The 14945-nt window shown below is 43.9% G+C and overlaps 1 pseudogene; it reads right to left on the bottom strand.

Annotated features, from left to right (window-relative positions):
- Positions 1–12900: 12900 nt before the first annotated feature.
- LOC115600113 lies at positions 12901–13517 on the bottom strand (annotated as a pseudogene).
- Positions 13518–14945: the final 1428 nt, after the last annotated feature.

Raw genomic sequence — 14945 nt, 5'->3', positions numbered from 1 at the left:
CAACTTTCAGTCCGTGGAATACTCCTGTTTTTGTAATTAAGAAAAAATCAGGTGGTTGGAGATTATTGCAAGATTTACGAAAAATTAATGCTGTTATGGAGCCAATGGGAGCGTTACAACCAGGTCTCCCTTCACCAACAATGATCCCGTGGGAATGTAATTTGATTGTTATTGATTTAAAAGATTGCTTTTTTGATATTCCCTTACATCCTGATGATGCACCTAAGTTTGCCTTTTCTGTGCCTAGCCTTAATATGGGAGCACCTCTTAAACGCTACCATTGGACGGTTTTACCTCAGGGCATGAAAAATAGCCCCACAATCTGCCAGTGGTATTTGGCCAAAATATTGGCCCCAGTACGTCTTGAATTTCCAACTGTAATATTGTATCATTATATGGATGACCTGTTAATTGCTGCTGCCACTGAGGGTGATTTACAAAAAGCAATAGAATCTGTGTTAACTGCCATCGATCAAGCAGGCTTGAAAGTCTCACCAGAAAAAATTCAAAAACAAACCCCCTGGAATTATCTAGGGTGGAAAATTACCAATCATTCCATAATTCCGCAAAAACTATCTATTAATACTCAGATAGCCACACTGCATGATGCTCAAAAACTTTTGGGATCTATTAATTGGTTGCGACCCCTTCTGGGTATTTCAAATTCTGAATTGGCTCCTCTATTCGATCTTCTTAAAGGAGACGCGGACTTAATGGCTCCCAAACACCTCACACCCTCTGCGGAATTAGCATTACAAAGAGTTTGCAGGGCCATTGAACAGAGGCAAGCCTCTCGGTGGGACCCTGATTTATTCTTTCAATTAATAATTTTAGAGGACAGTGTAAAATATTGTGGCATGATTTTTCAGTGGGACACCACGCTTACAGATCCATTGTTGATTTTAGAGTGGATTTTCCTGCCGAATCAATCGTCTAAAACTATTTTACAGCGACCAGAGATGTTTTCTCAAATCATTATGAAAGCCAGAGAGCGACTGTTAACTCTTTCTGGCAGATCTTTCTCTACAATTTATATGCCTGTTACTGAATTGTATCTTTCTTTTCTTCTACAGAATTCACTTCCTTTTCAGATTGCCGTACAGGACTTCACAGGACAATTTTCAAATAATTTTCCTCCACATAAACTCTTTCGATTGTCCTTTTCCCTTGCAGAAGTTCCAAAGAGAAGTGAAATTCCTTTACAGGCAATTACTGTGTTTACGGACGGTTCAGGTATCTCTCATAAAGCTGCAGTTGTATGGAGAGACCCTGAAACCAAGGACTGGCAATCTGATATCACCTTTCACCCAGGTTCTCCTCAGCTTGTTGAATTAGCAGCTGTGACTAGAGCCTTTTTTCTTTTCCATAACCAACCTTTAAATATTATTACAGACTCAGCTTATGTAGCAGGTATTGTGCTTCGAGCAGAATCTTCAGTCCTAAGAGACATTTTCAACTTGCAACTGTATAATCTGCTCAGAGCACTTATTGATCTTATCAACAAACGGCAACACGCCTTCTTTATTATGCATATCAGGTCTCACACGTGCCTCCCAGGCTTTGTAGCCGAAGGAAACAGAGCAGCTGACCTGTTAACAATGTCAGTGTCTCCTCTTCCCAATCACTTTGAACAGGCTCGCCTAAGTCACAGATTTTTTCATACAAATGCTAAAGGGTTCCGCAGACAATTTGGTCTGACTTCACAACAGGCAGCTGATATCTTATCTGCTTGCCCTGATTGTCAAAAATTTACTTTTCAGCCTTTAGCAGGAGGAATTAACCCTAGAGGACTTCAAAGCCTTGAACTCTGGCAAACTGATATTACTCATTTTTCCGAATTTGGTCGTCTTAAGTACATACACTCTTCCATTGATACCTTCTCCGGAGCTATTTATGCATCATGCCATACAGGAGAGAAGGCCAGAGACGCCAAAAAACACTTTTTAAAAGCATTTGCCTCTCTAGGAGTTCCTCAAACAGTTAAAACAGACAATGGTCCTGCCTATTCTTCTCAGCTTTTGAAGACCTTTTTTGCAGAATGGGGAATTAAACATGTGACAGGTATCCCCCATTCTCCGACAGGTCAATCAATTATTGAATGCTCCCATCAGTCCCTTAAGGCACTATTACTAAAACAAAAAGGGGGAACTGGTGGACTGATAAATACACCAGAAGAAAGATTGCAAAAAGCTATATATACTTTTAATTTCTTGAATTGCTTTTCAGACAATGCCCCACCAATTACAAAGCATTTTGCAAGTAACCATCTTTTTAAATTTCAGGAAAGACCCCCTGTGTTAGTACGGGATTTGGAGTCCGGGAAAGTTGAAGGCCCATTTCCTTTAATCATGTGGGGCAGGGGCTACGCTTGTATCTCCACAGAAGCAGGACCTAAGTGGTATCCAGCAAGGAACATCCGCCCATATCGAGAAGGACAACCGAAGGAACAGACGTAGCACAGATCCCTCAGCACACGCAAAATGCTATACAAATGGCTTTGTATGTTGCAATTGTTTGTATGTTGTTATGCTGTATTAGAAATCTCTCCAAGGCGAAACATGTGGGTAACATGGGCAAATGCAGCTGGCACCACTGATTTTTGCATTGCAATGGCTTCCGCTACAGACCCTTTCCGTACCTGCCTTATAGGTATCCCAGGTTTTAATGTTTCTCTGTTTGCTGACTTTTCAATTGGATCCTGCAAAGCAAGCCCTTCACTTGGAAATTGTTCAGCAGAACTGATTTTGGGGCTGAAAAAATCCCTCCCCTGGGATCCACAGGAATTAAATCTATTGGGGTCCCAGGCAGTTGGCAACGTATCAGGAAACTGGACACCTACTTGCATAGTTTTTGGTCCTAAGTATGATGCTAGGGCATACCCTGATACCTGGCCGGACATCAGTCCTACATCTGGAGATTATAGACTGGGATCAGGATATTCTGGTACAATGGGTCGGAGCGAATGCCGGTAATAGGGACAACACATAACCCCAAAGCTAACATTAAACTTATTTGGGTAAATGAAACTGCTAAGGCTTTACCCCCTGGGGTATTTCTGATCTGCGGTGATAGGGCCTGGCAAGGCATCCCCCGTAATGTTGTAGGCGGACCTTGCTATTTAGGCTCGTTAACCCTTTTTGCTCCTCGCTTTGCTGAATTAAGGCAGCTTGTAAATTCTATATATCGTGCTCGTAACGCAAGAAGTATTGGCCTCACACCGCAGTGTGATGATAATGTTAGGCTTTTAAGTGTAGCTGCTAGAACTGCTTTAGCTCTTTTTATTCCTGGTGCTGCCGCAGGAAATGCGCTTACTAACCTAGCTAGATTAGCATGTTGGGCTGAAAAGCAAGCAAATATTACTACTGAGATTTTAGATAACCTTTTAATGGATCAAAATAGTTTGCGACACGCTTTATTACAAAATCGCGCTGCTATAGATTTTTTATTGCTAGCCCAGGGTCATGGCTGTCAGGAATTTGAAGGCATGTGCTGTATGAATCTTTCTGATCATAGTGAGAGCATCCACACCAGCATCACGCAGTTGAAGCAACACACACAGAAGATTCAGCAACAAATAAACCCTCTCGGCGATGCTTTCACAACCTGGCTTCATGATATGGGACTTAAAGGATGGCTTTTATCTTTAGTTAAAACTCTTTGTTATGCTGGGATTGTTATTGTGATTTTGCTTTTGTTGTTGCCTTGTCTTTTTCAATGTATCCAGGGAATGCTTAATAGAACTGTTTCTAAGGTTTTTTTAGTGCAACAGAAGGGGGGAGATGTAGATACAAAGGTGGTATGCACAGACAGTGCAAAGCAACCGATGGAGACAAGCTGTCTGTCATACAAACCGTGGGATAAACATAGTCCCGAGCTATGCTAGATAAGTATGGAATTTCCTGAATATGCAGCCCCCTGATTGTGAGATTGTCTGGAAGGGATTAGTGATATAGATAAGGTGCGATTTCTTTCCTTGGGTAAATCACCATTGTAAAATAGTGGGATAAGAAAAGGTATATAACTGCATGTAAGGATACAAATAAACGGATTTAGTTTGCATCAAACTGCTGTCCCCGTCCTTGCTGCGGCAGTGGGGCTGGGGAGGTAAGAAGTTGCCCACACATTTTCAGCCCTCAGGGAACTTCTATCACCTCTTCCCTAAACCAAAAATCATGAGATGATCTCTTTAAATATTAAAGGAGAACAAAACAAGAAAGTAAAAAAAAAAAACCCAGAATCGTTTTTCATTAATCACAGTATGAAATGTTCCTATTTAAATGCAGTGGGAAAACCTCTCCAATTAGCTGTACAAATCTTGAAGATGTGAAGAATATCCCTTTGAGAGCCATGTCCGTTTACTGAATTCTGTATTTCAATGAGCCCCAGGGTGTGTTTGGTGCTGAGTCCATGATCTTCAGGTGCTGAGAGTTGAATGAAGAAACTGCTCCAGAAGTCAGATTGGAACCTGAAAGTACCTTGAAGCATTGATTGGCCTCACTTAGGGCCATTGCTTCCAGAGCCTCCCCATGGCCTTTTTAGAGCACAGGCAAAGGCTCTGTGAAGGTGGCTCTGAAGCAACAGATATTTACTTGTTATTATTTTTAATATTCTTTATTATTTTATTCTTTGTTATTTTTACTAAGCACTCTCTGAACTCCAGGAAAGGGGAAGGCAGAGCCTATCTCTCTCTCCCAGCACAAATAGAGGTTGGGCAGAGCATGGGTTGAGAGCAGCCTTGAGGAGGACGAGAACTTGGGTGTGCTGGTTGATGAGAAGCTCAGCATCAGTTGGCAAGTTGTGCTGGCAGCCCAGGAGGCTAATTATGTCCTAAGCTACACAAAAAGCAGTGTGGCCAGTAGGTCAGGGGAGGAGATTCTGCTCCTCTGCTCTACTCTGGTGAGACCCCACTGCAGCACTGGGTCCAGTGCTGGAGCCCCAAGCACAAAAAGGACCTGGAGCTGTTAGAACAAGTCCAGAGGAGGCCACAAAGATGATCAGAGGGCTGATCATCAGGAGGTCCATAGGACAGCCTTATCAGGTCTAATCAGGGCTGGCTTTGAAGTAAGGGAAGGGTTCTCAGGATTTAGTAATTTGGGGCTTGCAAAGCTGCAGGAGTGGAGATGACACAAGCTAACTGGCAGATGTGCTTGAGTGTCTTGATGAGGAGCAAGTTTTGAGTTTTTCGTCCATTTTTTCAGATGATTCCCCTTGGTTCTCCCCCTCCCATCATGCACAACCAGGAAGGACCTGGCTCCATTTCTTGCTGATACCAAATGAGTTATCACAGAATCATAGACTATGCTGGGTAGGAAGGGACACATCAGGATGATCAAGCCCAACTCCTGTCCTGTGTAGGGTACTCCCAGGATCACACCATGAGCCTGAGACCATCATTCAAACACTTCTTGGACTCAGTCAGGATTGGTGCTGTGACCGCTTCTCTGGGGGAGTGGTCATTGCTTAGAAGCAATGAAGTTGTTCCATCGCAAAACTGCCCTTTGTGGAAAAACCTTTCCCTGATATCTAACCTAAAACTCTACTGATTAATTTTATAGCCTTCCTATAATTTTCGCAAGTCGTCTCATTGGTCACAGGAGTGAAGAAATCAGAACCAGCCCCATCTCTTCCCCTTGTGAGGATCCACAGATTGCAATGGGGTCTCCCCTCAGACTCCTTTTCTCCCAAATGAACAATCCAACTGACTTCAGCTGCTACTCATATGTCATCCCTTCCAGACCCTTCACCATCCTTGTTGCTCTCCTTTGGACACTCTCCAACATCTTGATGCCTTTTCTATACTGGGGTGCCCAAACTGCACACAGTACTCAAGTGAGACCGTACCAGTGCAGAGTAGAGCAGGACAGTCACCTCCTGTGGGAAAAAAGTCTGTGGAGGCATAAGGATTCTATGTACACATCAATATGATCGTATGAAATTGTTTATTAATAATTTGCACTCAGTTATATAGATAAGCCTTGTTTACACCATCATATCATGCAGGTGGCTTTGTGTTCCAACAACACATTCCATTCTCATGGAACCACTCTTCTCACATCATTATTTTCCTCTTCTGTTGCAAATTAGTTATCTCTTTCCCATTAGCTCATTTTTAGAAACCTGTAACTAGGCCTCAATAACCATTAACCCACTGTAGCCTAAGCTGAAGTAAGTCAGGATTGCTCACAATCTGTATATTTCTGAACTGTTTCCCCAACATATTCTCCTTTTTGTTTTTTGAGCAATTCTGACTTATTTCTTACATAAGATAACATGCTAATTATATATTGTCATAAACAGCATACTAATAATGCAAAAGCAATAACATACCAATAATGCAAAACCAATAATAACATACATACTAATACAAAAGCAGTAATAACATACTAGTAATATAAAAGCAATAATAACATATATAACTGATAAGCCTTGCCTAATTAAATCTGTAAGCTAACAAGCTAGTTGATGTATTTTATGATTTTATCAATTCTTACCAAAGGCTTTTCCTGCTGCTATGTGTGATACAAATGAAGCAGCAAGAAACCCAAATTTCAAATTTTCCCTTATATTCTAGGCCCAATTTTTGCATTGACCAGTTTGATCGAAAATGTTATTGATAACTCATTAGTGCTCTCACGAGGTCACGCTCTTTTTTCTTCTCATGAAGGTATACGCTCTTCCCTTTTCTTTCTTTCTTTTTTTTTTTTATGAATTAAATGAAAAAAGTTTTATTATCGAATCATGTATTCTAACGGTTTCAAACTAAATTTGAAGAAATTTCTTTCTATCACACCACCCCCCTGCACAGTATCCAGTATTTTGCAGTGCAGCTTTGAGCATCTTTAAAACTCTTCTCTTAAATAATATATCAAATTATAATCAATGTGCCCATCAAAGTAGGTTGTTTTAAAATAACTGGAGTTTGCATAAAAGCAGAGTAGTGACACTACCTAATTGAAGTTAAATTATTTTTTTATATGTAAATGTCTTCATCTTTTTATATGGCTTAACACATTAAAAAGATTCTATTTCATGGATAGCTAAAATCTCCTGTCAAAGAAAAGAAAATATCACTAGCTTTCATGAGTAGCAGGTAACCCTCAAGTTATTGCCTACCAAGATCCAGGCCTGGACATTTGATGCCCAGAAAAACGTAAAAATATTTCCCACTTCTGCATCATACCTTTCAGAAGGCATTAGAGAAACTTTTTTTTTTTTTTTTTTAGTGGGGTTATGTGGTGTCTTTTCCTCCCCCTCCCAGCAGGGCTCACAGCTACAGTATCTGCGGGGGCAGAGGCTGTAGCAGACTTGCTGGCAGCGATCACCAGCCACGCAAGGGGGTGTTAAAAAGCAGCCGCGGGGGAAAGAGGCGGGGGGGGGGGAAGTTTCTTTCTCTCCGCAGCAATTCTCGGCCTCTGAAAAACATTCTCATGAATCTATCATACTCCTTACCAATATATGAGAAAAATTTAACACCTACCAAAAACTTTAAAAACCAAAACACTATTACTACTAAAATCTGGTGAAATAAAATAAATCAGTCCAATCTCCCAAACCAGATACTTGTATCAGAAACATCATCACTATGAATCCCTTCCTCCCCCGGCTTTTGTCTTTCAAGGAGTGTCTTTAGTACCGAATGGCAAAGTTCCACTATTGCTTGACCCGTAGGGTTATGAGGAATACCAGTAACATGTCCTATTGTCCACAAAACTGCCGAAAACGAGCAGAAGAATAAGCGGGGCCATTATCTGTCTTAATGGACTGAGATACTCCTAGAACAGCAAAGGATACATATAGATGTCTGATAACATGTTTCGTTGCCTCACCAGTCTGAGCAGAGGCCCAAACGGCCATAGAAAAAGTATCTATAACAACATGCACATATTTTAAGCATCCAAACTGTTGTACATGAGTGACATCCATTTGCCACAGTTCCAAGGATTTTAAACCTTTAGGATTGACTCCCATCCCAATACCAACATCAACCTTTTGGCAATCAGGACAAGATTTCACAATTCCCTGGGCATCCCCCAGAGGTAAATGAAATTGCTTCACTCGCACTTCAGTAGATTGATGAAAAAATGCATGAGATTGTCGAGCTTGTGAAACAACATCAACAGAAGGACCAGTCCACGCTGGTGCAACTAAATAGTCAGCTCGGTTATTACCGATAGCCAAACCTCGGTCACTAAGAAGACTCCGGATATGAGTGATAAAATAACGATGTTCTCTTTCTGCTAAGAGTCTCAATAACTTCTGCAATAAGAAATACAAATGTTTATTCGAAATTTCCTTCCAAATGGCATGATACATTCTTAAAACAATACCTACTACATCAAGTGAATCAGAGACTATATTTACAGCAGTATTATTCCACGTTTCAAAAACTCAAATAACCACAGTATGTTCAAGGGTTTGCAAAGAGTCAAATGACTTCCCTTGAATTAAATGTTCTTTCCATTGCCCAGGCGTCTCCTCCCAGGTAACAACAGCTTTACGGGATTTTTTTCCAGCATCCGTAAAGACCGTTATGCGGTCCACTGGACTGTCAGACAAAAAACTACATGACTCCCACTGCGTGTTAAATAAAAGTGGTAACAAGCAATATGAGGGGTAAGAATTTGTTATTTCCCCGCCAAACTGTGCCAAGGCTATTTGCAGATCCCTTGAAGTTCTCAGTAGCCAAACCAAATAGTCCTGCATAAGGGGCAAAATGATCTGTCCTGCGTCCACTCCAGAGATGTCTTGACATCGCGCTCTGCCCTTTTCTTTTTTTTTCCTCTTTTATTTTTCTCTTTTTTTTTTTTCTTTTTCTTTTAATAATCAAAACCAATAATAACAAATATAATTGATAAACCTTGTCTAATTAAATCTCTAAGCTATCTCTATATCCTTAAATGATTTAACCATTCATTTAACCCAGTATATGCAACAGTTGATTTTTTCATGTTATCTTAATCAATCGTTTTTGGTTTGAACTGACTCTGACTGATCAGATAAATTTATGCAAATACACTCCATCCAAGTCTTCACAAACATAACCTAAAAGCTAACAATAAAAAGTCAGTGGCAGCACGACTTTGTAAAACTGCATGTCTGACACTATCAACATCTTTTAGCATCTGTGTTAAAATACCAGAAGTTAAGTTCATCTGCTTAGCAGTGCAACAGAATAGTACAATCAACAATCAACATATAGACGAGGGATCCCTTAATCAACATATAAACTATCACATGAATTACAACATTAACAAAAGCCTGTTATCAATACAATACAATACAAAAAGCACATTTCACACTGCAGTGGAAGGACTTAAAGACCCTTTTAGTATGAGGAAGGTCTGGTGTCCACTGGCCTAAGGGGGTAGAGGAGGCTTATCCGACAAAAATTCGTCGGGGGGCCCCAAAAGGGTCCCCAGACCCCTCCCTGGTCCCGCAGTCACTGGAAAAACCATTGGACTCATATTGGGAACCATTTCTCCTTCAACTATAGCATTTTGAATAATTCCCTTCCATCTAGTTACTGGATACACACTACCACCCCCCCCCACTATCCCCCCCATCACCCTCCCCTCCCCATGTTGGATTTGTAAGAGGAGGAGCAGTGGGTGTTAAAGGGTTAAGGGAAGTAGGAGCAGGAATAGGGAATGGATCAGGGGGTAAAAATGGATTAGTGCCCTGTTGTTCGGGATGTTCCCTGGAGCAAAACTAGGTTTTTTTTCAGGGCTATACTCATCCTTGGTCTCCAGTTCTTTCAGTTTCTTCAGCAGTTCCCTTAGTTGCTTGTCTCCGAGTCCCAGTTCTTTCTTTGGTTGTTGCTCTATAGCAGGCACTGATGGTGTTGACAGGTGAAGCAGAGGATTAATTTGTGGCAACTGTGGTCAAGATAAATCAGGCTTCGCAGGTGGAAAGGTGGCAGAGCAGTCGGGAGCCGCGGCAGGCAGGTGCAAGGTCGGGTGTCTGCATTCCAAGATTCCTTGCCTGTTCTCACGGTTTAACACTGGCCCGACAATTAAATCGAGTAACAGACGCTCTCTATTAATCTCCCTCTCCTCCTTGATAAAGAAAGGAGAGAGAATAAGGGAGAGAGACTTATGGGTTGGAAACTAAACTACACAACTTTAATGAAACAGTAATGATAAATAGGAAAAATTACTAAATATATACAAATATACAGGAAAATGGAAACCACATTCCTCCCCCCTTTTCCCCAATAACTCTCACGTCACCACCGAGGCTGCAGGGCAGCCCTGTGAAAGTCCAGGCCGGACTCCTGGAGTCAGCAGCAGTCAGGAACTGGAGGCAGGAACACACAGATATGGGCTGGCACGGATCAGGACCACAGGCAGACGAACAGATAGAATCCTTCCAGAATGCTGGGTGAAGGAAGGGAAGCAGGAAATCATGGCTTAGCCCTCGTGATGCTTCAAATTTATAATGAGTATGACGTATATGGGATGGAATACTCTGTTTGGTCAATTCTGGCATCTATCTTGTCTGTTCCTCCCCAAAGGAGGGCTGCAGGTGTGATCTCTTCCTTCTGGAGGGTAAAAGTTTTTCCTCAGAGCTGAGCAGTGTCCTTGGCTCTGCATACCAGTCTCTAGCAGTAACTATAAACATCAAGTGTTATCAGTCCTAGAATTACACACTGTCTGAGAAACTTGCTGTTAATTTCAGCAAGTGCAACTACTTACAAGAGACTTAGCTAAAAGCAAATGTACAAGACAGAAAATCACCTTTATCCTGGCCCAAACCAGGACACCTGTGTTCTCCGGCTTCTCTCCCTTTGGGTCCTCCGACGATTCTGGTGGTGTTTTCGGTCGCTTTTGGTCTTGCTTCTTGGTCCCATTTTTGCTTTTCATACGACCCCCAGGGTCAAATGGCTGAGCTTGAATCAGTTGGCTGAGCTTGAATCATTATAGCCCCTGCAGGTGCTGGTGAGGGTATTTTAGGTGTTTCAAATAACTGTTTAGAAGTCAAGTCCCTATTTTGAGCATTCATCGGTACTGGTAGATCAGGCGTTAAGGAAGCAAAAGCTGAGGCTGCTGCTCTTTCACTTCCCATCTCTTTTAAGGTTTCTCTAATCAATTTCCAGAGTGTCACTAAGCGTCATGTCTCCTTATCTCCATCACTACTTTTATCCCACAGGGCAATACCTATGGCTTCCCAAGTAATTAACTCAAAAACGGTACCCATCGAGGGGATCAAGTCTCTATCCCGTGCCCATTTCAGTAATTCACATAAGGTCCTGCCTTCATGTAATAAACCTCTCTTAGAGAGAATACATTGGAGGAGCTTAACTACTGCCTCTTCATCTTTAGAGAGTGTAGACCCCATCTCCTCCCCAGCCGCTCACCTGATCAGGGCAAGATTCTTCAATTGCGAGCTCGTTTATTCCGTAGCCGGGCACTAGCTACATAGACTGCCGGGGCAGCAATCTCCTTTCGACTGGCTTCTCTGCTACCCTCTCATTTGAGCTGTCTTCATCGCTCCTGGAAGCAACAGCATGAGAGTCCCTGTTCCGGGACACCCTTAGTCCCTGTTTGGGCGCCATTTGTGGGAAAAAAGTCTGTGGAGGCTAAAGGATTCCATGTACACATCAATATGATTTTATGAAATCGTTTATTAACAATTTGCACTCACTTATATAGAGAAGCCTTGTTTACACCATCATATCATGCAGGTGGCTTTGTATTCCAATTACACATTCCATTCTCACGGAACCACTCTTCTCACATCATTATTTTCCTTTTCCGCTTCCAATTAATTATCTCTTTCCCATTAGCTCATTTTTAGAAACCTGTAACTAGGCCTCAATAACCATTAACCCACTGTAGCCTAAGCTGAAGTAAGTCAGGATTGCTCACAATCTGTATATTTCTGAACTGTTTCCCCAACAACCTCCCTGGGCTGGCTAGTGACACTGTGCTTGATGCACCCCTGGACACAGTTGGCCCTCCTGGCTGCCAGGACACACTGCTGGCACATGTCTAGTTTGCTCTGCACCACAGCCCTTTCTGGCAGTGTCCCCCTCCATGGCTATGCAGGGCCAGTTACACACCCATTGCTTTCTCTGCCAGGGTTTTACTTGCCAGCCCAGAACAGCTCCCTCCAGGCTCTCCCACCTCCCCTCCCCTCTCTCCCAGCACAGCCCAGTTGCTGCTGGATTCACACCAGTGCCCACCCCAGACTGCTCTGGGCAGTCCCACCATAGCCCCAGCCCCTCAGAAGGGCTCAGCAGCTCCTGGGGGACACAGAGAGCTCAGAGCCCCAGGTTGGTGACCATGCATGGCAAAAGGAGCAGGAGGAACCCTGTGTCCCCTGCTCTCCTCTCCAGGAGATCCGCAGAGGTCTGCAGCCTCTTGGGGCCATCCCCTCTCATCAGCCAAGCACAGCAGCCCTGGACCTTGTGCTCCTCAAGAGCTCTGACTGCTCCAGGCACAGAGCAGCCTTCCCAGGGCTGCTGCAGACAGGGAGGGGTTTTCACTTCCCATTCATTCCTGATACATAGAGCAGAGAAAGAAGAAAAAAAAATTCCTGAGGTACATTTATTTCACTTTAATCCAGTGGAGGCTCTCCATTTACACAAAGTTTCTTTCTCGGCCATAAAAGATGGGTGGATAGTAAAGTAGGAAGGACGAATAATGACATTACATTCCCTTCCCATTCATTCCTGCTGCACTTAGGAGGGATCTCAGAGAAAAAAAAATGTTGAGGGTTCATTTATTTCACTTAATACAAGCCACTACCCTATTAACATAAAGTTACTGTATCACACAAAATGGGTGGAAAATGAGGAGGGGAATACTATCGATATTTCTTTAAAAAGAATAGCTTACAAGGTGGAAAAAGTGGGGAAAAAAAAAAAAAGGAAAAATGAGAAAAGACAAACTTGATAGTTCATGGCATACACCTGCAGCCAATTGCAGATGAAGTCAGGCAGTCTATATCAGTCATCATTTTCCTCAGAGAATTCTTGAGCTCCTGGTTCCTCATGCTGAAAATGAGGGGATTCACTGCTGGAGGAACCAACCAGTACAGAACTGCCACCACCAGGTCCAGAGATGGGGAAGAGATGGAGGGAGGTTCAGGTAGGCAAAGATGGCTGTGCTGATAAAAAGGAAGACCACAGCCAGGTGAGGGAGGCACGTGGAAAAGGCTTTGTGCCTTCCCTGCTCAGAGGGGATCCTCAGCACAGCCCTGAAGATCTCCACAGAGGACACCACTATGAAAACAAAACAGACAAATAATAAAGAGGCACTGACTACAAGAAGCCCAAGTTCCCTGAGGTAGGAGTGTGAGCAGGAGAGCTTGAGGATCTGAGGGATTTCACAGAAGAACTGGTCCAGGGCATTGCCCTGGCAGAGGGGCAGGGAAAATGTATTGGCCTAGTGCAGCAGAGCATTGAGAAACCCAGTGCCCCAGGCAGCTGCTGCCATGTGGACACAAGCTCTGCTGCCCAGGAGGCTCCCGTAGTGCAGGGGTTTGCAGATGGCTACATAGTGTTCGTAGGACATGATGGTCAGGAGATAAAACTGCTGAAATGAAGAATAAAATGAACAAGAGCTGTGCAGCACATCCCTTGTAGGAGATGTCCGTGTTGTCCCAGAGGAAATTGGCCATGGCTTTGGGCAGAGTGGTGGAGATGAATCCCAGATCAAGGAGGAAGAGATTGAGGAGGAAGAAGTATGTGGAGGTGGTGGTCACAGGCGATGGTGGTGGTGATGAGGCCGTTGCCCAGGAAGAGCCAGAAGTGCAAGAGCTTCAGCTTCCACCTGTCTGCAAATGCCAGGAGGAGGAACTGGCTGATGGAGCTGCTGTTGGATGTCGGCTGCTTTTAAAAGGCATGGAGAGCTGTTTGAAGAGGAAACACAATAATTTAGGAGACAATTCTATGAAAAAGTCCCCCTCTCATTCCTAACAAAGATGCATTTTTCTTCAGCCATGGTTGTTGCTGTCTCTGTCAAGAGGAGCAGGGACTCTTAACAGGCTGCCAAGAAGTTGTCCCAGCTCTGCAACAGGGGGCTTTATGAGAATTGTGGGGACAGGGAGCAATCCTAGAGTGGACATTTTTCATATGTGATTGTTAGTGATTCCATTCTCATCCCTGCATAAAAGATCCCTGACAAGAGAATGCAGTTTTAGAAGTTTGGGGTTTTTTTGTTATAGCTTACCCCATCTCCTCTGGGGAGTGTTCTTGTGTATCAGAAACCCTCAGCATTGCTGCAGCACTCAGGCAGAACAGAGTGAGCAAAGAGAATTGCCTGCAGCTGCATGCAGAGAAGGGGGAGCTGGGCTGTGTCTCTGTCTCCCTGGTGAGAGCAGAGGGACCCAGCTAAGAGCACTCAGTGTCTGATCTGGTCTCAAGAACTCAGTGTCTGAGACTCAAGGTCTCAGCACCCTGTTTCCAGCCCAGGACACAGGAGGCTCATTGTGCCCCCTGGAAGGCAGCTCACAGCTTGGACAGACGAAGGAGACAGCCCCGGGATGGAATGAGGGCATCTGATGAAGGGAGGTCAGCTCCCTGCCCAGCCTCACTCAGACTGTACTGCCCAGAGCTTCCCAGGGCAGAGCACAGCTGGACACCTCCTTGCCTGAAAACATCTGCATGGGAGGAGCCACAAGAGCTGTGCCTGCAGCTGAAACTCCCAGTCCCAGCCTGACATCAACAGCAAGAGCAGCTGAGGGGGGCATGGAGAGAGGCAGAGGGGCACTCAGGAAAGCCTTTCCCTCCCCCAGCAGTGCACAACCCCTCCCAGATGTTGATAATGCCTGGCAGGCACCTCCAGCCCCTGGGCAGGGGGAGGTGGGCACAGCACAGCACAGATGCACTTCACCTCTTGTGTGAGCAGATGGAGGAGGAGGTGCCCAAAACCCCAGACCCCACGGGCTGGCGGAGGGCTGTGCTTTCACACAGACACTAATAAACCTGGGAAGGTGATGCT

This window comes from Calypte anna, chromosome W, assembly GCF_003957555.1.
Source record: "Calypte anna isolate BGI_N300 chromosome W, bCalAnn1_v1.p, whole genome shotgun sequence".
NCBI lineage: Eukaryota > Metazoa > Chordata > Aves > Apodiformes > Trochilidae > Calypte > Calypte anna.
This window is presented reverse-complemented; position numbering and strand designations above follow the sequence as displayed.